Source organism: Ranitomeya variabilis, chromosome 7 (genome assembly GCF_051348905.1).
Source record: "Ranitomeya variabilis isolate aRanVar5 chromosome 7, aRanVar5.hap1, whole genome shotgun sequence".
NCBI classification, from domain to species: Eukaryota; Metazoa; Chordata; class Amphibia; order Anura; family Dendrobatidae; genus Ranitomeya; species Ranitomeya variabilis.
This window is the reverse complement of record NC_135238.1, coordinates 197909343-197933032: the sequence shown is the minus strand read 5'-3', so window position 1 is coordinate 197933032 and position 23690 is coordinate 197909343. Positions and strand designations below refer to the sequence as shown.

General features: G+C 45.3%; 1 long non-coding RNA gene across 1 annotated transcript; it reads left to right on the top strand.

The window, feature by feature from the left end:
* Positions 1-6635: 6635 nt before the first annotated feature.
* On the top strand, positions 6636-23436 carry LOC143785935 (uncharacterized). Its single transcript, XR_013218162.1, has 3 exons — positions 6636-6734; positions 18715-18777; positions 23097-23436. It is a non-coding gene; the product is annotated as an uncharacterized LOC143785935 (long non-coding RNA).
* The last annotated feature ends 254 nt before the right edge of the window (positions 23437-23690 follow it).

Here is a 23690-nt window from a genome sequence, read left to right as displayed (position 1 = left end):
AAGATTAGGTTCCTCATAGAGCAATTCAAGGGCCAGAAAAAACGCATCCACACTGAGCAATGCAGGATCCCCTGGAGCCAATGCGAAAGCCCAATCTTGAGGATCGCCACGCAAGAAAGAAATAATAATCTTAACTTGCTGAACAGAATCCCCAGAGGAACGAGGTTTCAAAGAAAGAAACAACTTGCAATTGTTCTTAAAATTCAGGAACCTAGATCTATCTCCAGAAAACAACTCCGGAATAGGTATTCTAGGCTCTGACATAGGACTGTGCACAACAAAATCCTGAATACTTTGTACCCTTGCAGCAAGATGATCTACACTGGAGGCTAAACTCTGGATATCCATATCAGCAGCTGAACTCAGAGCCACACCAAGATTAAGAGGAGGAGAGAAGCCAGACACACAGCGGCTAGACACACGGCAGCAAAAAAAAAAAAAAAAAAAATATCTCCAAGCTTCTTTTCTCCTGCTTCTGCCATGCAATTAACACTTTATAGGCCGGCTGTACTGTTATGATCCTAGTGGCAAGGATCGCAGGTCGGACTAGCTAAGTAACTGAACAGACTACTAGCTCTGGGGAAGTGGTAACTAGATTGACCGCAACCTGATCCTATCCGCAAACAACTATAGGCAGCCGTGGAACGTTACCTAAAAATCCTAGACGTCTCTTCACGGCCTGAGAAACTGACTATTCCTGGAGGGAAAGAAAGTCCTCTCTTGCCTCAGTAGAATGACCCCAAAGATATAGAATAGCCCCCCACAAATATTAACGGTGAGTTAAGGGGAAAGCACAAACGCAGAGATGAAATCAGATTTAGCAAATGAGGCCCAATAATACTAGATAGCAGAAAATAGGAAGGGAACTGTGCGGTCAATAAAAAACCCTATTCAAAATATCCATGCAGAAATTGCTCGAGCCCCCACACCAACTAACGGTGCGGGGGAAGCAACTCCGTACCCCAGAGCTTACCAGCAAAAAGAAATCACATATTATCAAGCTGGACTAGACTCATCATACACAGAAATCATATTGCAGGCAGATGAGCAAAAAATATTCAAACAGAACTTAGCTTATCCTGAAGAGGCAGAAAACGAGATAATCAGGAGTAATCAGAATAGCACTGAATACATTGACAGCCGGCAACAAGTGGAAGTGAAGCAGAGCTAAATAGGAGCCTCCCTGGTGAATAACGAGGCAGCTGATCCAGCCAGACCCGCAGGATAATAAACCAAACCACCAGGGGGAGCCAAAAAAACAAAGTCACACAATACCATCTGTGACCACAAGAGGGAGCCTGAAAACGGGAGTTCACAACAGAGCTCCAATGTTTAGGCACACAGGGGCTCTCCAAACGCGACATGGTGTCCGCTAACGATTGGAGCTAATTTTCCATTCAAAAAGTCAAATGGCGAGCCTTCCCTTCCGAGCCTTGCCCTGCACCCAAACAGTGGTTTACCCCCACATATGAGGTATCGGCGTACTCAGGAGAAATTGCCCAACAAATTTTATGATCCATTTTATCCTGTTGCCCATGTGAAAATGAAAAAATTGAGGCTAAAAGAAATTTTGTGTGAAAAAAAAGTACTTTTTCATTTTTACGGATCAGTTTGTGAAGCACCTGAGGGTTTAAAGTGATCACTATGCTTCTAGATAAGTTCCTTGGGGGGTCTAGTTTCCAAAATGGGATCACTTGTGGGGGAGCTCCAATGTTTAGGCACACAGGGGCTCTCCAAACCTGACATGGTGTCCGCTAGTGATGGAGATAATTTTTCATTCAAAAAGTCAAATGGCGCTCCTTCCCTTCCGAGCCTTACCATGTGCCCAAACAGTGGTTTACCCCCACATGTGAGGTATCGGTGTACTCAGGAGAAATTGCCCAACAAATTTTAGGATCCATTTTATCCTGTTGCCCATGTGAAAATGAAAAAATTGAGGCTAAAATAATTTTTTTGCAAAAAAAAAGTACTTTTTCATTTTTACGGATTAATTTGTGAAGCACCTTGGGGTTTAAAGTGCTCACTATGCTTCTAGATAAGTTCCTTGGGGGGTCTAGTTTCCAAAATGGGGTCACTTGTGGGGGAGCTCCAATGTTTAGGCACACCGGGGCTCTCCAAACGCGACATGGCATCTGCTAAAGATTGGAGCCAATTTTTCATTCAAAAAGTCAAATGGCGCTCCTTCCCTTCCGAGCCCTGCCGTGCGCCCAAACAGTGGTTTACCCCCACATATGAGGTATCAGCGTACTCAGGACAAATTGGACAACAAAGTTCGTGGTCCAGTTTCTCCTTTTACCCTTGGGAAAATAAAAAAATTGTTGCTAAAAGATCATTTTTGTGACTAAAAAGTTAAATGTTAATTTTTTCCTTCCATGTTGCTTCTGCTGCTGTGAAACACCTGAAGGGTTAATAAACTTCTTGAATGTGGTTTTGAGCACCTTGAGGGGTGCAGTTTTTAGAATGGTGTCACTTTTGGGTATTTTCAGCCATATAGAACCCTCAAACTGACTTCAAATGTGAGGTGGTCCCTAAAAAAAATGGTTTTGTAAATTTTGTTGTAAAAATGAGAAATCACTGGTCAAATTTTAACCCTTATAACTTCCTAGCAAAAAAAAAAATTGTTTCCAAAATTGTGCTGATGTAAAGTAGACATGTGGGAAATGTAACTATTTTGTGTGACATAACTCTCTGGTTTAACAGAATAAAAATTCAAAATGTGAAAATTGCGAAATTTTCAAAATTTTCGCCAAATTTCCGTTTTTTTCACAAATAAACTCAGAAATTATCGACCTAAATTTACCACTAACATGAAGCCCAATATGTCACGAAAAAACAATCTCAGAATCGCTAGGATCCGTTGAAGCGTTCCTGAGTTATTACCTCATAAAGGGACACTGGTCAGAATTGCAAAAAATGGCCAGGTCATTAAGGTCAAAATAGGCTGGGTCATGAAGGGGTTAAGGGGTTAATGGAAAATTATATTTTACAAATCTTAAAAGGTTGTCCCAAAAATATATTTATTTTTACTGTGATTGCCAGGATGGTGACTGATGGGATCGGCCAGCAATCTCAAGAACGGGGCTTTGGGACTCAAGAACGGGTCCATCTTGAATGAAGTAGTGGAGCGTATGGTAACCTCTGCTCCATTCATTGTGTATTGCACTGCCTGAAAAAGCCAAGTGCAGGGGTCAAGCTTGTGAATCTTCTCTTCATTCTAGAAAGGGCTCAAAAGAAGCCTTGTCCTCAGGTTCTAGAGCCACATTCTCTGAATCACTGGGGTCTCAACAGTCAAGACCCCCAGTGATCAGTAAGTTATACCCTAACCTATGATAGGATGGAGGATAATAAGGATGTCAAACCACATAGAATAGAGGGTGGGTGCATAAGAATTTAAGAGGATTGATCAGGATTTGAAAAATATGATTGGCCTCTTAAAAATGAACGCTACACCTGTCTTGAGGTTGTGCCTGTTATTGCAATGATCTTAGCGTTCTCCAGTTGTTACTGTTAAGCTATTAAATTCTGCTGTAAATCACTGATCGTGGCATTTAGGCCTCTTTCACACTTCTGTCTTTTTCCTCCCTTAGAAGTCCGTCGAGTTTTGAAAAAACAGGGTCCTGCAAAAAAACACAGGAATTCAGCGACGTATCCCGTTTTTTCACTCTGAGCATGCCTGGAAGAATTTTCAAGTCAGGGAAAAATCTCTCTCTCTCTCTCCCTCCCTCCCTCTCCCTCTCCCTCCCTCTCCCTCTCCCTCTCTCTCTCTCTCTCTCTCTCTCTCCCTCTCCCTCTCTCTCTCTCGAAATTGCTCCATTGAAATTCAGGCAACAACACAAACAACGCATCCATCAAAACACTGGATGCGTTACGTTTTTCACTATTTTCACGACGTCCGCCGATACGTCACAACAACGCATAACGACGCCCGCCAGCAGACGGAAGTGTAAAAGAGGCCTAATAAGCTGCACCATCCTGCCCAGGGGTGATCTTGGGTATCGATGGGTTGCCATAATTACCTGCAGAAGGCAACTATGGCTGAATGCAAAAAATAAAACTAATAAAATACAACCAGACCAAGAGGTCTCCTAGCACAGAGGGAAAGGGGCATGCAACCATTCCCCTCCGCGCCTCGGGATCCCTTGATCTGCTTTTCTTGCATTGGTTTAATTTTTGCTATCACTTTCTTTTACTCATGCTGCCTCATAAGTTGCTTTATGCATTTTTGAATGCTCTTTTTTGCCATCTTATTAAATATACGTCCTCAGGAGGATCCTAGGCTGCTTGTTACTGCTTTTTTATTGCATGTGAAAGAAAAGAGTGCAGCCCGATGGGTGCCATTGTAACTTATATGCTCTTTTTAACCATTTTTTAAAGGTTTGGTCTTATATGAGCCGTTTTGTAGTTATATGATAGGTTTTGTAGTGTTTTCATTTTACCTGCATCCTTCTTACATCTGATTTTCTCTTGCATGGCTCAGTTACTATATAATGAACATTATTGGCACTTCTTCACATTCCTTCCCCTTTTGTCATTTCTCTGCAGAACTCAACAATTTTGAAAATCAACAAGTGGAAAGAGAGAAGGTCGGGGGCGGAGGCAAGGCTGTCTTTTTTTTTTATTATAAATAATCAAACAGTTGATTTAATATAAAATTACCTTATTTTTCCGATTATAAGATGCTCCAGATTATAGGACGCACCCCAAATTTTGATGAGAAAAATAGGAAAAAAACTTTTTTTTTTTAAAAAATGGTGGTGCTTCTTATAATCCATGCATGTTATTGCTTACTGGGGGTGGTGGCTGCGTTGAAGCGGGGTCTCAGAGTCGCTGCTGGAGGAGGCAAGAGTGGAGCATTGCAGCAGGCCGCAGGCTCGGATGAGGGGCTGTTCGGATGTGTGGCGCGCCACTGCGGGTGGTGTGCCGACATTTTATGAATGGCCAGAGCCCTCGCAGTTACATGGTTTCCTATGCGGTGGACTCCGAGAAAATGGCTGCCGGGGGCCGCACATGCGCAGATGGAGATCTTGGCATCAAGATTTCAGGAGATGAGATCTCAGCGCTGGGAAAACAGGAAAAAAAATTCCAAGTGGGGAGAAATTGTGAGAAAAAAAACCACAATTCTGACATTGTTTTTTAGAGACTGTTTTAAGGTGTACATAATGTGATAAAAATTGCCTCGCAATACATTTCTCCTCATCAGTACGATTACAGTGATTCAAAAAAATGTCCAGTTTTTTTTTAAATATTTTGGTGGTGAAAAAAAAAATCAGAATTAAAAAAAAATTCTTGATTTTCTTGCCATTTTCCAATTTTTCAGTTGATGGAGCTGTGTGATGGCTTACTTTTTGAAGGGTGAGATGACAGCTTTGTGGATATCATTTTGGAATAGATGTGACTTTTTGACCGCTTGTTATAGCCTTTTTTGTTGTATTGCAGTGTTTTTTTTTTAACTTTTGAGGTTCTTGATTTTTTTTCTATTTACGGTGTTTACCAATTGGGTTAATTATTTTTACATTTTGATAGATTGGAATTTTCTGAACTCGGCGGTTCCACACGTGTATTTTTTAATTATCTTTATCTTTGATAGAGTTTTAGGAGTTGATTTCAACTTATGTTTTTTTACATTTTTTTAATATTTTTTAAAACTTTTCTTTTTTTTAACTTTTCACTGTACTTGTTAGTCCAGTTAGGAAACTTGAACCTGCGACAATCAGATCGCTTGTGTTATATACAGCGATGCATATAGTAAAATTATGGTCTCCTTGCGAAACTCGACTACATAGCTGGGTTTCAAGGGAGCTCCATAAAGATAAGCATCTGGGTCTTTAACAGACTCTTGACTGTCATAACAACCCACTGGTGACGCGCGATCATGTCACGGGAGCCATCCGTGATTGTTAGAAGCAAGTCCTAGCTGTATAACCTACAGCCATCACCTGCCAAGCATGGGGCGCTCACTCCGTGAGCCCGATCCATACACCAGCTTCTGACTTGCACCGTACATGCACGGCAGATGTCATGAACGGGTTAAGGAAGTGACATACACTTTTTTTTCCAACCAGGCGTATCTCAATGCCTGAAGCGGATAAAAACTCTGAAAAGACTGATGAACTGACAGAAAACTGGTTTTACAATGGAAGTGAATAGGAAAAGTCTTTCAAGTTTTTTTTTTTAGCAATATTTTAGGCAGCTTATGGAGCATACCTGCTCAAGAACTATATACCCACATACCCTTTAGGAATGGATTAGAAATATTATGGGTATGTTCACACTGAGTTTTTGGAGCAGAAATTCCAAGTTTTTCCGGAGTATTTGCATTTCTGTTTCAAAATATCAGCAAAAAAAAGTTAAAACCTCAGTGTGAACACACCATAAGAATTGCACAACTAGCACTAGATATCGAAAACCAGTGGAACCTTCTAAGGGTGAAGATAATGAAGGAACTGCATGTAACACTAGGAGGCCTTCTTGGGAGGTCTGATGCCTTTAATGGAAATGTGTTACATGTTTAATATAAGATAAAGTACAATAATTTCTATACCTACTGATGAGAACTTACAGGACAATTGCTCCAGAAATGATCCTACCTGTTCTTTCAGTGTATAATATATGTGATCATATCGCTCTCCTGCTATAGATTATAGAAAAATGTGGGATGAGGAGGATGAGACAGTGGATGACACCATCAGAAGACGGAGATGTAAGGGAGAGAAGACTGAGGAGGCCACGCGTGGGTAAGTCATTATTTACATCATAATATTGGAAGCTAACAATACCCAATGTTCATTATACACTTTGTGGGAAAGTTGGCAACAAATGGGAAGTGACAAATGTAGATTCCGAATGTGCAGGTGACATAAAATTTGGTTGTCCAGCAGGACACAATATATAACAGAAGTAAATGTTTGTCTTCAACGAGATGTTAAATGTACATATGTAAACTGGTCCCCGGCGGTAGTCATGTGAATGGGCCGCCCTTTGCACCTTGGGGTCCAGCTGCAGGAAATTTTGTGTTGCTGGTGTGTGTGTGCGACGTTGTACCCAGATCTGCTGCTTCCATCGTCAGTCCCATTGCACTTAGTGCAGTCCCGCTGCCGTTAACCATTTCATTCAATAAGCCAGACCAGTCCTTTAAAACAATGTCCATTTAATATTCCGCTAAACTGGTGATCATCTTCCACACAATACACCGGCTCCATTCTCAGAATTACAGTCTTCACTTTGTTCCCTGCACTGTGAGAATTCAGAAGCCTGCAGCCACCTATAGTAACTGCAGATTTTCATCGAAAACCTGGACACACCCTTTAATTATAAAATCAAGACCTGCAGCCAATCCTAACAGCATGTAATATCCTCAAAGTCAGGATTCAGCTCTGCTTGCTGGTTCCAGCAGTCATCACATGGCCACTTCACTTATATGCGATTTTCATACTTACGCTGTTACTGTAGCGCCCCCACCGCCGCAGGGCCGAGGGGTACCCGGTACCGGGCCTCTGAGTCTCTGCTCCGGGGTTGTCACGGTGGCTAGGCCCAGTCCGTGACCCCGCTGGTGGGGAGGCGACGTACAGTAAATGATAGATATGGATGGTGTGGTGGTGCGGTGCAGTAAATAACGAGGACACCAGGTTGCAGTCTCTTTACCTCTTTACTGAAGATCTCTGGGTCCTCAGTCCGGATCCCGGATAACCAGGCTGCGCAAGTCCGGCCGGTCCAATGGCACCTCCAGAGTTCTCTTTGCAGGTGGAAATCTGTGCCTTCCTTCTAGCGCTATGTGTTGCGGTCCTTCCCTGCTGTGCTTACGGAAAGTCCCCACAACTGTTGTGTCTGTTTCTTAAGTTCCCTCACAACACGATTAGATGATGTTCTGCTAATCCCCCGTCCCTCCCTGATGTTACGGTTAGGACGGCACCCGTTTGACGGGTAGGCTCGGAGCTCTTCCGGGACCCTAGAGTCGCCCCTCTCCACAAGTTGCCCCCCAAGACTGCATAGGTGATTTAGGTGAGACAGCCCGCCTGAGACTGACTGTCCTGCCGTAGGTTCGAAGTATTGCCTGAAGCTGTATATAGAAATACTTCCTTCGGCATTCCGGCCACCGGTTGTTTGCGCCTCAGTAGGATGTTGCCTCGGTCTTACAGCACGACCCCTACTGGTATTCTCCTTCTTGCTTTGATCTCGTTTCTCACTCAGCACAATCTATCTCGCTTCTAATCCTTCCTTGGGCACCGCCGCTATACTGTGCAGGCACGGTCCCGTTTCGTTCTCTCAGGTTGCCAAGCCTCTGTCAGGATCCCACCCCTGACAGGGGCCCTACCGAATCTTCCCCCCACAACACCCTCTGCCACAAGGTGTTGCCTGGTTCCAACCCAGTCAGCTTTCTCTCTAACTTCCTGCCTGACCCCCAGTTTTACCAGTATGTGAGGAGTGGCCTAATGAATAGAACCCTTAGCTCCCCCTGGAGGCCCGGCTGTGAAATGTATTGGTGTCTGTGATACCTGGTCAGATGAACTCCTTCAGTGCCATCAGACGTACCATGGCTCCCCTTAGCGGCGGGGCCACAGTACTGCAACGACCAGGACTCTGGGGCACTGCACTCCCCCCCGGTTAAATCCAGTACTCCTGGACTGGGAAGAAAACAACAATACAGGTTAGCAAAAAGACATACAATTTTGGTTGAGTGGAATAACAATAAGCATATTTGAACAGAGCTTCCCTTTATGGGAGGTGAGGACACTTGAACGTTACAAACATGGTTAAATATTATAAATTACAGGCTATAAACAACTCCTGTTACCCAACCGGGTATTCTACTTAGTGCAAAATTGTTGAACAATAATTTAACATTGCCTTTAAGGATGTACACTCTAAATCCACTAAAGACCTTCTTATAACACATTATAAGGCTTGAGCAACTGTGCTACATTCTCCTACTTTACGTCTGCAGGACCGCCTGTCCTAACTGCTCCAGGCCTGCTGCCTCTCCTTTCTTTACAGGACCGCCCCTTTCAGCCCGGGCCTACTGCCTTTTCAACTACTATACACAGTATAGAACATAACATTACTTTCAGTTTGAAATCACTGAGCCACCTCTATATGGCTCTAAGGAGGACTCGCCAACTAACCCCTACGGGTTCACTTTCTGTCCTCATTTTCTATCAACATTATCAAACATTAAACTTCCATCATTACTTTTCTTACTGACAGGTATGCAGGACACTACGTCTACCCCTACGGGTCTGCTGCATCTTTCTTCTAACTTTATCTCAGAACACATTATTAAACACTTCTTTCTTTCAACGAGTTAGTTGCATATAACTTGTACATATCAGCAGCATCATTAACTTTCTCTTTTAAGACATCATTAGCACTTTACTGTTTTAAGGCAGTATTACTCGTAAGTACACAGGTGAACATCCCCTTTAAGAGGGGACCAAGTCTTTATGAGGTAGCGCATCTTCTCAAGCTACCAGTCCATACTCAGCAAAGGCTCCGGTGCGGTATCTTCGCAAAGAGTCCTTCTTTAAGTAAAACCAGTAGGGTGCACCTTTAAGAAGGTGCAAACTATTTACAAGCAGTTTGTATCATGCACTGTTCATGATTGCGGCAGTTCTTGATAATGAGGAAAGAACATAGAAAATAAACAAAAATAAGAAACAATAGGGATCCCGGGTCAACAAAGGGATCCCCTTTAAGAGTTAACCCTGGACGGGTTTAGCAGCAAAACAGTAGAACAATAACTATTTACATGGTAAAGTGTTCAGATATTTACTTGAACCAATCAGGGGGCAGCACCGGCGGAGGCAACCCCTTTGGATATTGCCCGCCGCCTGGTACTGCGTAAGGTGGAGCACTGTCCCATCTGGGGGTTTGTGTACCTACTGTCTTCAGTGCTGGAGCAGTAGACACGAGGGTCACCTGAGGAGGCACCTGCGTGGCCACGACTGCGGTGGAGGTCACGACGCGGCAAGTCGTGGTCTTCACGATCGTGCCCGTTGGGGTGACCATGGTGGTCTCAGTGGTGATCGTGGGCCGACCGCAAGGGGGCACTTTAGCTACAGGAGATATCTTCTCCGGCACCTTAGTCGGGGGTTCCATCAGCTTTTTCTTGTGGACATTCAAAGCAAACCATCCCTTCTCCCCAAAGTGCCGGGTGTAGGTGACTTCATCCCCTGGGCGGAGGTCCCGGTCCGGGTGACCCTCCCGCAAGTGAGATTCAACATCCCTCCGATTAACAAACACTTCCGCATACAGGCCCGGTTCTTTGATGAAGCCCCAACCTCCGCAGAGCCTGAAGGTGACGATGTTGCCCTGCCTGTGCGGGGCCTGGTGAGCGGTGGGGTCCTTGGGGGCGCGATCCTTGACTGCCAGATCTTTCTGGTGGTAGGCCTCTAACCCGGCCTGGTATTCTTTCTGGTTCTCCTCCCATTGCTGCTCTAGCTGGATCTGGTATTCCTCCCAGCTTAGGGCCTGTACCATCTCTCCCTCCTGGGTCTTCACCCCCGGGAACCCCATAAGGTTGGATCCTGGGTTCACCCAGCGGCACACTGTGCGCTCTGCACGGACTTCACACAGCAGAGCAGTGGGTCGAAGCGGGGCCTTCAGGCGGTGTTCCATACCCGTGGGCTCCTCCCATGGCAACAGGCGCTGAAGTCTATGGGCCCCGGGGAGAGGGGGTGCCGCAACGGGGCCTACTAGCAAGCCCTCGGCCGGCGGGACAGGGTCGGCGGACTCACCAGCCGATGTAGGTTCCTCCTCTGCGGCGAATTCCTCTGGCGGTGTCAGCGAGGACCTCGGCAGCAGTATCGGGTCCGATGCTGGAAGACTGCTGTCCAGTGCCGCCGGGTGCGGAGCCTGGGCCTTCACATTCAGCTGAAGGAGCTGGTCGGGCAAGCTCTCCATCTCGACCCGCAGGAGTTCGGTGCTGTCCACGGAGAACGGGCTGCTGTGCTCATCCGGGTAGTTGGGGGAGACTTCCACTTCAACCCCACTTTCGGGTTCAGAGCTGCTGGCCATGGCGTCCTCCACGTGGGTCGCTTCCTGGTCTTTTTCCCGCTCTCTCCTTCGTGGGCGGTGTCGTCTTCTCGGTCTCCGCCCTCCATTGAGGATCAGGAGGCGGATCTCTGCTGCTGACGGACACGTCCTCACGGTGCAGAAATATTTAGACTGGGCGGCCATTGTCTTTCGCGCTCTTCAGCTTGTCTACGCCCACTCCACGCCCCTCTTCTTCTCCTGCGCTCTCCTCAGCGCTGTAATGGCGGCGGATTGTCCTTGCAATAAAGTACAGTCCAAGCACAATAAATCACAGTTCCAAGGCACACATGACCTGATTCTTCAGGCTTAAGTAGATCCTGTTCGTGACGCCAAAATTGTAGCGCCCCCACCGCCGCAGGGCCGAGGGGTACCCGGTACAGGGCCTCTGAGTCTCTGCTCCGGGGTTGTCACGGTGGCTAGTGTTGTGATTTTGCTTTTTGCTCCCTCTAGTGGTCATTAGTGATTTGACTCTGGAGCTTCTGTCTTTTCCTATATCCTCACCTGGGCCGTTAGTTCAGGGGTGTTGCTATATAAGCTCCCTGGACCTTCAGTTCAATGCCTGGCATCGTTGAAATCAGAGCTAATCTGTTGTGCTCTTGTCCTATGATCCTGGTTCCTGTATTTCAAGCTAAGTCTGCTTCCTTGCTTTTTGCTTTTGTTTTGTTTGGTATTTTTGTCCAGCTTGTTCCTATCTGTATCCTGACCTTTGCTGGAAGCTCTAGGGGGCTGGTGTTCTCCCCCCGGACCGTTAGACGGTTCGGGGGTTCTTGAATCTCCAGCGTGGATTTTTATAGGGTTTTTGTTGACCAGATAAGTTATCTTGCTATATTCTGCTATTAGTAAGCTGGCCTCTTTTTGCTGAACCTGGTTCATTTCTGTGTTTGTCATTTCCTCTTACCTCACCGTTATTATTTGTGGGGGGCTTGTATCTTGCTTTGGGGTCCCTTTCTCTGGAGGCAAGAGAGGTCTTTGTTTTCTTCTCCTAGGGGTAGTTAGATTCTCCGGCTGGCGCGAGTCATCTAGCGATCACCGTAGGCATGATCCCCGGCTACTTCTAGTGTTGGCGTTAGGAGTAGCTATTTGGTCAACCCAGTTACCACAGCCCTATGAGCTGGATTTTTGAATCTCGCAGACTTACACGTTCCTCTGAGACCCTGTCCACTGGGGTCATAACAGTATGCCAGGCCAGTATTAAATGTTTAATGCATTGCAGAAGTGGGATTATAAGAAAGAAAATTTTGAGTTTTTTTTTCCCTCTCTCATTTTTTTTTTTTTTTTTTCTTTTCCCCTTTACCTCAGAGTGGCTTAAGCTTGCTGCAGACATGAATGTCCAGACCTTGATTACAAGTGTGGACCAGCTTGCCGCTCGTGTGCAGGGTATACAAGATTATGTTACCAGAAATCCTAGGTCTGAACCCAAGATTCCGATTCCTGAACTGTTTTCAGGAGACCGATTTAAGTTTAGGAATTTCAGGAATAATTGTAAATTGTTTTTGTCCCTGAAACCTTGTTCGTCTGGAGACTCTGCTCAACAAGTAAAAATTGTTATTTCATTCTTACGGGGTGACCCTCAAGATTGGGCTTTTTCGTTGGCGCCAGGAGATCCGGCATTGGCTGATATTGATGCGTTTTTTCTGGCGCTCGGTTTACTTTATGAGGAACCCAATCTTGAGATTCAGGCAGAGAAAGCCTTGCTGGCTATGTCTCAGGGACAGGACGAGGCTGAGGTGTATTGCCAAAAATTTCGGAAATGGTCCGTGCTGACACATTGGAACGAGTGTGCACTGGCCGCTAATTTTAGAAATGGCCTTTCTGAGGCCATTAAGAATGTTATGGTGGGTTTTCCCATTCCCACAGGTCTGAATGATACCATGTCCCTGGCTATTCAAATTGACCGGCGGTTGCGGGAGCGCAAAACCGCAAATTCCCTCATGTTGTTGTCTGAACAGACACCTGATGTGATGCAATGTGATAGAAAAACCGCAAATTCCCTCATGGTGTTGTCTGAACGGACACCTGATTTGATGCAATGTGATAGAATCTTGACTAGAAATGAGAGGAAAATTCATAGACGCCGGAATGGCTTGTGCTACTACTGTGGTGATTCTACACATGTTATCTCAGCATGCTCTAAACGTATATCTAAGGTTGTTAGTCCTGTCACCGTTGGTAATTTGCATCCTAAGTTTATTCTGTCTGTAACTTTGATTTGCTCACTGTCATCTTATCCTGTCATGGCGTTTGTAGATTCAGGTGCTGCCCTGAGTCTTATGGATCTCTCATTTGCTAAGCGCTGTGGTTTTATTCTTGAACCATTAGAAAATCCTATCCCTCTTAGGGGTATTGATGCTACGCCATTAGCAGAAAATAAACCGCAGTATTGGACACAGGTTACCATGTGCATGACTCCTGAACACCGCGAGGTGATACGTTTTCTCGTTCTACATAAAATGCATGATTTGGTTGTTTTGGGGTTGCCATGGTTACAGACCCATAATCCAGTCCTTGACTGGAAGGCTATGTCAGTGTCTAGTTGGGGCTGTCGTGGTATTCATGAGGATTCCCTGCCTGTGTCTATTGCTTCTTCTACGCCTTCGGAAGTTCCGGAGTATTTGTCTGATTATCAGGATGTCTTTAGCGAGTCCAGGTCCAGTGCATTGCCTCCTCATAGGGAATGTGACTGTGCAATAGATTTGATTCCAGGCAGTAAATTTCCTAAGGGAAGACTGTTTAATCTGTCGATACCTGAACATACCGCTATGCGTTCATATATCAAGGAGTCTCTGGAGAAAGGACACATCCGTCCGTCTTCTTCCCCTCTTGGTGCGGGATTCTTTTTTGTGGCTAAAAAGGACGGATCTTTGAGGCCTTGTATTGACTATCGGCTTTTAAATAAGATCACTGTCAAATTTCAGTATCATTTGCCGCTGTTGTCTGACTTGTTTGCCCGGATTAAAGGTGCCAAGTGGTTTACCAAGATAGACCTTCGTGGTGCGTACAACCTTGTGCGCATTAAGCAAGGGGATGAATGGAAAACCGCATTCAATACGCCCGAAGGTCATTTTGAGTTCTTGGTGATGCCTTTTGGGCTCTCTAATGCCCCTTCAGTTTTTCAGTCCTTTATGCATGACATTTTCCGGAACTATCTGGATAAATTTTTGATCGTTTATCTGGATGATATTCTGGTTTTTTCTGATAATTGGGACTCGCATGTGGAGCAGGTCAGGATGGTCTTTAAAATTTTGCGTGAAAATTCTTTGTTTGTCAAGGGCTCAAAGTGTCTTTTTGGTGTACAGAAGGTTCCCTTTTTGGGGTTCATTTTTTCCCCTTCTGCTGTGGAGATGGACCCAGTCAAGGTCCGAGCTATTCTTGATTGGACTCAGCCCTCGTCAGTTAAGAGTCTTCAGAAGTTCTTGGGTTTCGCTAACTTCTACCGTCGTTTTATCGCTAACTTTTCTAGCATTGTGAAACCTTTGACGGATATGACCAAGAAGGGCTCCGATGTGGTTAATTGGGCTCCTGCTGCCGTGGAGGCTTTCCAGGAGTTGAAACGTCGGTTTACTTCGGCGCCTGTTTTGTGCCAGCCTGATGTCTCGCTTCCCTTTCAGGTTGAGGTGGATGCTTCAGAGATTGGAGCAGGGGCCGTTTTGTCGCAGAGAGGCCCTGGTTGCTCTGTTATGAGACCTTGCGCCTTTTTCTCTAGGAAGTTTTCGCCTGCGGAGCGAAATTATAATGTGGGTAATCGGGAGTTGTTGGCCATGAAATGGGCATTTGAGGAGTGGCGTCATTGGCTCGAGGGTGCTAAGCATCGTGTGGTGGTCTTGACTGATCACAAAAATCTGATGTATCTCGAGTCTGCTAAACGCCTGAATCCTAGACAGGCCCGCTGGTCATTGTTTTTCTCCCGTTTTGACTTTGTTGTCTCGTATTTACCAGGTTCAAAAAATGTGAAGGCCGATGCTCTTTCCAGGAGCTTTGTGCCTGATGCTCCTGGAGTCGCTGAACCTGTTGGTATTCTTAAGGATGGTATTATCTTGTCAGCTATTTCTCCAGATCTGCGACGTGTGTTGCAGAGATTTCAGGCTGATAGGCCTGATTCTTGTCCACCTGACAGACTGTTTGTGCCTGATAAGTGGACCAGCAGAGTCATTTCCGAGGTTCATTCCTCGGTGTTGGCAGGTCACCCAGGAATTTTTGGCACCAGAGATCTGGTGGCCTGATCCTTTTGGTGGCCTTCCTTGTCTAGGGATGTGCGGTCATTTGTACAGTCCTGTGGGACTTGTGCTCGAGCTAAGCCTTGCTGTTCTCGTGCCAGCGGGTTGCTCTTGCCCTTGCCTGTCCCTAAGAGACCTTGGACACATATCTCCATGGATTTCATTTCTGATCTTCCGGTGTCTCAAGGCATGTCTGTTATCTGGGTGATATGTGATCGCTTCTCCAAGATGGTCCATTTGGTTCCTTTGCCTAAGCTGCCTTCCTCTTCCGATCTGGTTCCTGTGTTTTTCCAGAACGTGGTTCGTTTGCACGGCATCCCTGAGAATATTGTGTCAGACAGAGGATCCCAGTTCGTTTCCAGATTCTGGCGATCCTTTTGTAGTAGGATGGGCATTGACTTGTCGTTTTCGTCTGCTTTCCATCCTCAGACTAATGGACAGACGGAGCGAACTAATCAGACTTTGGAGGCTTATTTGAGGTGTTTTGTCTCTGCTGATCAGGACGATTGGGTGACCTTCTTGCCGTTGGCTGAGTTTGCCCTTAATAATCGGGCTAGTTCCGCCACCTTGGTTTCGCCTTTTTTCTGCAACTCTGGTTTCCACCCTCGTTTTTCTTCGGGTCATGTGGAACCTTCTGACTGCCCTGGGGTGGATTCTGTGGTGGATAGGTTGCAGCGGATCTGGAATCTTGTGGTGGACAACTTGAAGTTGTCACAGGAGAGGGCTCAGCGCTTTGCCAACCGCCGCCGCGGTGTGGGTCCCCGACTACGTGTTGGGGATTTGGTGTGGCTTTCTTCCCGCTTTGTTCCTATGAAGGTTTCCTCTCCCAAATTTAAACCTCGTTTTATTGGTCCTTACAAGATATTGGAAATCCTTAATCCTGTATCCTTTCGCCTGGATCTTCCTGTGTCGTTTGCTATCCACAACGTGTTTCATAGGTCCTTGTTGCGGCGGTACGTTGTGCCTGTGGTTCCTTCTGCTGAGCCTCCTGCTCCGGTGTTGGTTGAGGGCGAGTTGGAGTACGTGGTGGAGAAGATCTTGGATTCTCGTCTCTCCAGGCGGAGGCTTCAGTACCTGGTCAAGTGGAAGGGCTATGGTCAGGAAGATAATTCCTGGGTGGTCGCCTCTGATGTTCATGCGGCCGATTTAGTTCGTGCCTTTCACGCCGCTCGTCCTGATCGCCCTGGTGGTCGTGGTGAGGGTTCGGTGACCCCTCACTAAGGGGGGGGGTACTGTTGTGATTTTGCTTTTTGCTCCCTCTAGTGGTCATTAGTGATTTGACTCTGGAGCTTCTGTCTTTTCCTATATCCTCACCTGGGCCGTTAGTTCAGGGGCGTTGCTATATAAGCTCCCTGGACCTTCAGTTCAATGCCTGGCATCGTTGAAATCAGAGCTAATCTGTTGTGCTCTTGTCCTATGATCCTGGTTCCTGTATTTCAAGCTAAGTCTGCTTCCTTGCTTTTTGCTTTTGTTTTGTTTGGTATTTTTGTCCAGCTTGTTCCTATCTGTATCCTGACCTTTGCTGGAAGCTCTAGGGGGCTGGTGTTCTCCCCCCGGACCGTTAGACGGTTCGGGGGTTCTTGAATCTCCAGCGTGGATTTTTATAGGGTTTTTGTTGACCAGATAAGTTATCTTGCTATATTCTGCTATTAGTAAGCTGGCCTCTCTTTGCTGAACCTGGTTCATTTCTGTGTTTGTCATTTCCTCTTACCTCACCGTTATTATTTGTGGGGGGCTTGTATCTTGCTTTGGGGTCCCTTTCTCTGGAGGCAAGAGAGGTCTTTGTTTTCTTCTCCTAGGGGTAGTTAGATTCTCCGGCTGGCGCGAGTCATCTAGCGATCACCGTAGGCATGATCCCCGGCTACTTCTAGTGTTGGCGTTAGGAGTAGCTATTTGGTCAACCCAGTTACCACAGCCCTATGAGCTGGATTTTTGAATCTCGCAGACTTACACGTTCCTCTGAGACCCTGTCCACTGGGGTCATAACAGGCTAGGCCCGGTCCGTGACCCCGCTGGTGGGGAGGCGACGTACAGTAAATGATAGATATGGATGGTGTGGTGGTGCGGTGCAGTAAATAACGAGGACACCAGGTTGCAGTCTCTTTACCTCTTTACTGAAGATCTCTGGGTCCTCAGTCCGGATCCCGGATAACCAGGCTGCGCAAGTCCGGCCGGTCCAATGGCACCTCCAGAGTTCTCTTTGCAGGTGGAAATCTGTGCCTTCCTTCTAGCGCTATGTGTTGCGGTCCTTCCCTGCTGTGCTTACGGAAAGTCCCCACAACTGTTGTGTCTGTTTCTTAAGTTCCCTCACAACACGATTAGATGATGTTCTGCTAATCCCCCGTCCCTCCCTGATGTTACGGTTAGGACGGCACCCGTTTGACGGGTAGGCTCGGAGCTCTTCCGGGACCCTAGAGTCGCCCCTCTCCACAAGTTGCCCCCCAAGACTGCATAGGTGATTTAGGTGAGACAGCCCGCCTGAGACTGACTGTCCTGCCGTAGGTTCGAAGTATTGCCTGAAGCTGTATATAGAAATACTTCCTTCGGCGTTCCGGCCACCGGTTGTTTGCGCCTCAGTAGGATGTTGCCTCGGTCTTACAGCACGACCCCTACTGGTATTCTCCTTCTTGCTTTGATCTCGTTTCTCACTCAGCACAATCTATCTCGCTTCTAATCCTTCCTTGGGCACCGCCGCTATACTGTGCAGGCACGGTCCCGTTACGTTCTCTCAGGTTGCCAAGCCTCTGTCAGGATCCCACCCCTGACAGGGGCCCTACCGAATCTTCCCCCCACAACACCCTCTGCCACAAGGTGTTGCCTGGTTCCAACCCAGTCAGCTTTCTCTCTAACTTCCTGCCTGACCCTCAGTTTTACCAGTATGTGAGGAGTGGCCTAATGAATAGAACCCTTAGCTCCCCCTGGAGGCCCGGCTGTGAAATGTATTGGTGTCTGTGATACCTGGTCAGATGAACTCCTTCAGTGCCATCAGACGTACCATGGCTCCCCTTAGCGGCGGAGCCACAGTACTGCAACGACCAGGACTCTGGGGCGCTGCATTACCGTCAATGAGCTTCTCTTCCTGCTTCTCTCAGTTTTTCACTGAACATCGAATTAGGGAGAACAGCTCGTCGGCACAAGACTAAGTGTGCAAATCGCATATCTATATGCTTGGGGGGGGGGGGGGGGCATCAAACTGAATTATTTCCCCAGGTGCCAGAAAATCTAGCTACACCTCTGATGAACGGAAAATCACCAGAGTGTAAAGGGGGCTAATAAAAAAAGTTTCTCCCCCATGTGGTTGTGGTTTGTCCTTATGAAGATGTTGGATCACCTCGAAACACATTGTCGAATAAAACCGCATCTACACTCCATTTGGTTTTTCTATTGTGTATTGTAACTGCGGCAGCGCGGCTTTACACCTACTTCATCTTACAGCATTTCAATTAAAAATTCTTGTAATTTTATCTATCAGATTTAGAAAAACTAAGGCGGGCCTGGGAGGAGTACAAGAACCAGAAGTCCACTGGAGGTCCTTGTAAGTACTATGTACCTTCATAATTATTCTGGAAACCCCAGGGACAGATTGGCTGCCTGATTACACAGAGTTCACTCAGCCTAACCCAAATCTTGCATATACCGTATATATTCGAGTATAAGCCGAGATTTTCAGCCCAAATTTTTGGGCTGAAAGTGCCCCTCTCGGCTTATACTCGAGTCACGGTCGGCGGCAGGGTCGGCGGGTGAGGGGGAGAGAGGATTGTCGCATACTCACCTAGTCCCGGCGCTCCTGGCGCTCCCCCTGCCTGTCACACTGTCTTCGGGTGCCGCAGCTCTTCCCCAGTTCAGCGGTCACGTGGGACCGCTCATTAAAGTTATGAATATGGACTCCACTCCCATAGGGGTGGAGCCGCATATTAATTTCTCTAATCAGCGGTGCCAGTGACCGCTGACAGAGGAAGAGCTGCGGCACCCGAAGACAGTGTGACAGGCAGGGGGAGTGCCAGGAGCGCCGGTACTAGGTGAGTATTTTATATTCACCTGTCCACGTTCCAACCGCCGGGCGCCGCTCTGTCTTTCCGTCCTCTGGCTCTGACTGTTCAGGTCAGAGGGCGCGATGACGTACTAGTGTGCGCGCCGCCCTCTGCCTGAACAGTCAGTGCAGAGAGATGCCGAGACGGGATGCTGAGGAGCTGCAAGCAAGAGAGGCGAGTATGTGGTTTGTTTTTTTATTGCAGCTGCGTTATATATGGCACAGCTTAATAAGGAGCATCTATGGGGCCATAATGAACAGTGCAGAGCATATATGGCACAGCTTTATAAGGAGCATCTATGGGGCCATAATGAACAGTGCAGAGCATATAAGGCACAGCTTTATAAGGAGCATCTATGGGGCAATAATGAACAGTGCAGAGCATATATGGCACAGCTTAATAAGGAGCATCTATGGGACCATAATGAACAGTGCAGAGCATATAAGGCACAGCTTTATAAGGAGCATCTATGGGGCAATAATGAACAGTGCAGAGCATATATGGCACAGCTTAATAAGGAGCATCTATGGGGCCATAATGAACAGTGCAGAGCATATATGGCACAGCTGTATAAGGAGCATCTATGGGGCAATAATGAACAGTGCAGAGCATATATGGCACAGCTTAATAAGGAGCATCTATGGGGCCATAATGAACAGTGCAGAGCATATAAGGCACAGATTTATAAGGAGCATCTATGGGGCCATAATGAACAGTGCAGAGCATATATGGCACAGCTTTATAAGGAGCATCTATGGGGCCATAATGAACAGTGCAGAGCATATATGGCACAGCTGTATAAGGAGCATCTATGGGGCAACAACGAACAGTGCAGAGCATATATGGCACAGCTGTATAAGGAGCATCTATGGGGCCATAATGAACAGTGCAGAGCATATATGGCACAGCTGTATAAGGAGCATCTATGGGGCAACAACGAACAGTGCAGAGCATATATGGCACAGCTTTATAAGGAGCATCTATGGGGCCATAATGAACAGTGCAGAGCATATATGGCACAGCTGTATAAGGAGCATCTATGTATGGGGCAATAATGAACAGTGCAGAGCATATATGGCACAGCTGTATAAGGAGCATCTATGGGGCAATAATGAACAGTGCAGAGCATATAAGGCACAGCTTTATAAGGGGCATCTATGGGGCAATAACGAACAGTGCAGAGCATATAAGGCACAGCTTAATAAGGAGCATCTATGGGGCCATAATGAACAGTGCAGAGCATATAAGGTACAGCTTTATAAGGAGCATCTATGGGGCCATAATGAACAGTGCAGAGCATTCTATATGGCACAACTATATATGGATAATATATGGGGCAATAATCAAAGGTATGGAGCATTATATGGGGCACAGCTTTATATGGAACCTCCTTTGGGGCAATAATGAACGGTATGGAGCATCTATTTTTATTTTTGAAATTCACCGGTAGCTGCTGTATTTTCCACCCTAGGCTTATACTCGAGTCAATAAGTTTTCCCAGTTTTTTGTGGCAAAATTAGGGGGGTCGGCTTATACTCGGGTCGGCTTATACTCGAGTATATACGGTATATATTATTCAAGATTGCCTGTCCACGTCTGTCCTCCTTTCTACTCCTTTTTTCTCATGACCTACTCATGGGTGCACCATTGAACAGACATTTATGGTATATTAACCCCTTCACTCACCAGAGATTTTTCCTTTTTTGCGTTTCCGCTTTTTTTCATCTCGTTTTTCAAGAGTTCTAACTTTATTTTTATTTTTTCTAAAAACAGAACTATATGAGGAATTTTTTTTGGCAGGGTGAGTTGAAGTTTTTATCATACAGAGTACTGAAAAACGGGAAAAAAATTGAAAGTGCGATGATATGGGGAAAAAAAGCATCTCTTCCATTGTTACGAAGTTTTGTTTTTATAGCATTCGTTGTGTATTAAAAATTACCTGGAAACATGAATATCCATGTCAGTATGATTCCCGGTGATATCAAACTAAAAAAAATTGGGAATTTTGTAAAAAGAAATTTGGTTTGTGCTGCCATTTTCTGAAACTTGTAATTTTTTTTTTATTTTTCTGTCGATTGAGCTGTGTGAGAGGTTGTCTTTTGCATTTCAAGCTGACGATTTTAAAGATACCTTTTTCTAATGCCTTTTGACAGCGGCAGTTAAGGGTACTTATTCCTCAGCGCTACTTTTTCCTATCCTTTCATTTTGATCACTGTGATAGACCCCATCACAGTGATCAAAATAAAACAAAAAAGTAAATCAAACCCCCTTTATTAACCCCTTAGTTAGGTAAAAATAATAAAATAAAAAAAAATTATTTATTTCCATTTTCCATTAGGGTTAGGGTAGGGCTAGGCTTAGGGTTGGAGCTAGGGTTAGGGATGGGGCTAGGGTTGGGGTTGGGACTAGGGTTAGGGTTGGGGCTAGAGCTAGGGTTAGGGTTGGGCTATGATTAGGGTTGAGCTAGGATCAGGGTTGGGTCTAGGGTTAGGTTGGGGCTACAGCTAAAGTTAGGGTTGGGGCTAGGGTTAGGGTTGGGCTAAGGTTATGTTTGGGCTAGGGTTAAGGTTGGGACTAGGGTTAGGGTTGAGGCTAGGATTAGGGTTAGGATAGGGGCTAGGGTAAGGGTTGTGTTGGGGTTAGGGTTATGTTGTGGTCATAGTTGGGATTACGGTTATTGTTGGGATTAGGGTTAGAGGTGTGTTGGGGTTAGAGTTGGAGTTAGAATTGGGAGATTTCCACTGTTTAGGTACATCAAGGGGTCTTCAAACGCGACATGGCGCCCACCATTGATTCCAGCCAATTTTGCTTTCAAACAGTCAAACGTTTGCTCGTTTCTGAGCCCTGCCATGCGCTCAAACAGTGGCTTTACCCCACATATGGAGTATCGGCATACCTAGTAGAAATTGCACAACAAATTTTGTGGTCCATTTACTCCTGATACCCTTGTGAAAATGGTTCCAAAGTAAATTTTTTGTGAAAAAAGTAAAATGTTCATTTTTTCCTTCCACATTGCTTTAGTTCTCGTGAAGCATCCGAAAGGTTAATAAACTTCTTGAATGTGGTTTTGCATACCTTGAGGGGTGCAGTTTTTAGAATGGTGTCACTTTTGGGTATTTTCTGTTATATTGACCCCCCAAACTCACTTCAAATGTGAGGTGGTCCCTAAAAAATGGTTTTGTAAATTTTGTTGGAAAAATGAGAAATCACTGGTCAAATTTTAACCCTTATAATGTCCTAACAAAAAAAAAATATGTTTCCAAAATTGTGAAAGTTGACATGTGGGAAATGTTATTTATTAACTATTTTGTGTGACACCACTCTCTGATTTAAGGGCACAAAAATGAAAAGTTTGAAAAATGTTAAATTTTCAAACTTTTTGCCAATTTTTGTTTCCATAAATAAACACAAGTTATATCGAAGAAATTTTACTGCTAACATAAAGTGCATTATGTCACACAAAAAAAATCTCAAAATAAGTGGGAGTGGTCAGAATTGTAAAAATTGGCTTGGTCATTAAGTACCAAATTGCATCTGTCACTAAGGGGTTAATAGAGAAAACATTTTGAACCCTTGTTATTGCAATTTTAGCATTTCAATTTTTTGTTTTCATTATGGTGTTGACTGTTCGGGTTAATTAATTTAAAATTTTGATAGATCGGACTTGTACAGATGTGCCGATACCAAATATACTTTAAAAAAAATAAATAAATGTTTTATTTCTTTATTATTACATGGAGAAAAAGAGAATGATTTGAATTGTTTCATTTTTGGAAGGTTTTCTTTTATATTTTTGCAAAACATTTTTTACGTTATTTTTTAGGGGAACTTTACCTGTGATCAAACAGACTGGAATTCACTGAAGGAGAAAGAAGGCAGCTGTAGTGACTTCAACAGACCGCAGACTGCCATGACAACCCCATTACATTGCTATTTCAATATCGCTATCAGTAATTGACAGCGGCATGTAAATGGTTAAACAGCAGCAATTGGAGATAGCTCTGGTCACTGATATTATAGGACGTGAAGTACAGATGGCAGCTCCAGTGTATGGTACGGGCTCAGCTCCTGAGCCCGCTCCATATACCGACACTCAACATTTGACATACTATCTTGTTTAGTAGGAGAATTTAATATGTAGTGAAGTAACTTTGGCTTTTTTTTGCAACCCTAATGCTAAATAGTAAAATAAGTCAAAAGTCTATCACCATCGCTGAGCCTATTTATTGGAAGTGCTGAATTTGAAGAATCCTCGGTCCTGAAGGATTTGTGTATTTTTTTGCTTGTAAGATTACAGTATGAGTTTTGATTAAAAACTTCTTCTAGTTCTGTGGGTAACTGGGTTGTTATTCCACTTAGTACACCGTATCTACAGGGTGAATCTGCGTAACTATGTGTATGTTCAATTAACAGCTGG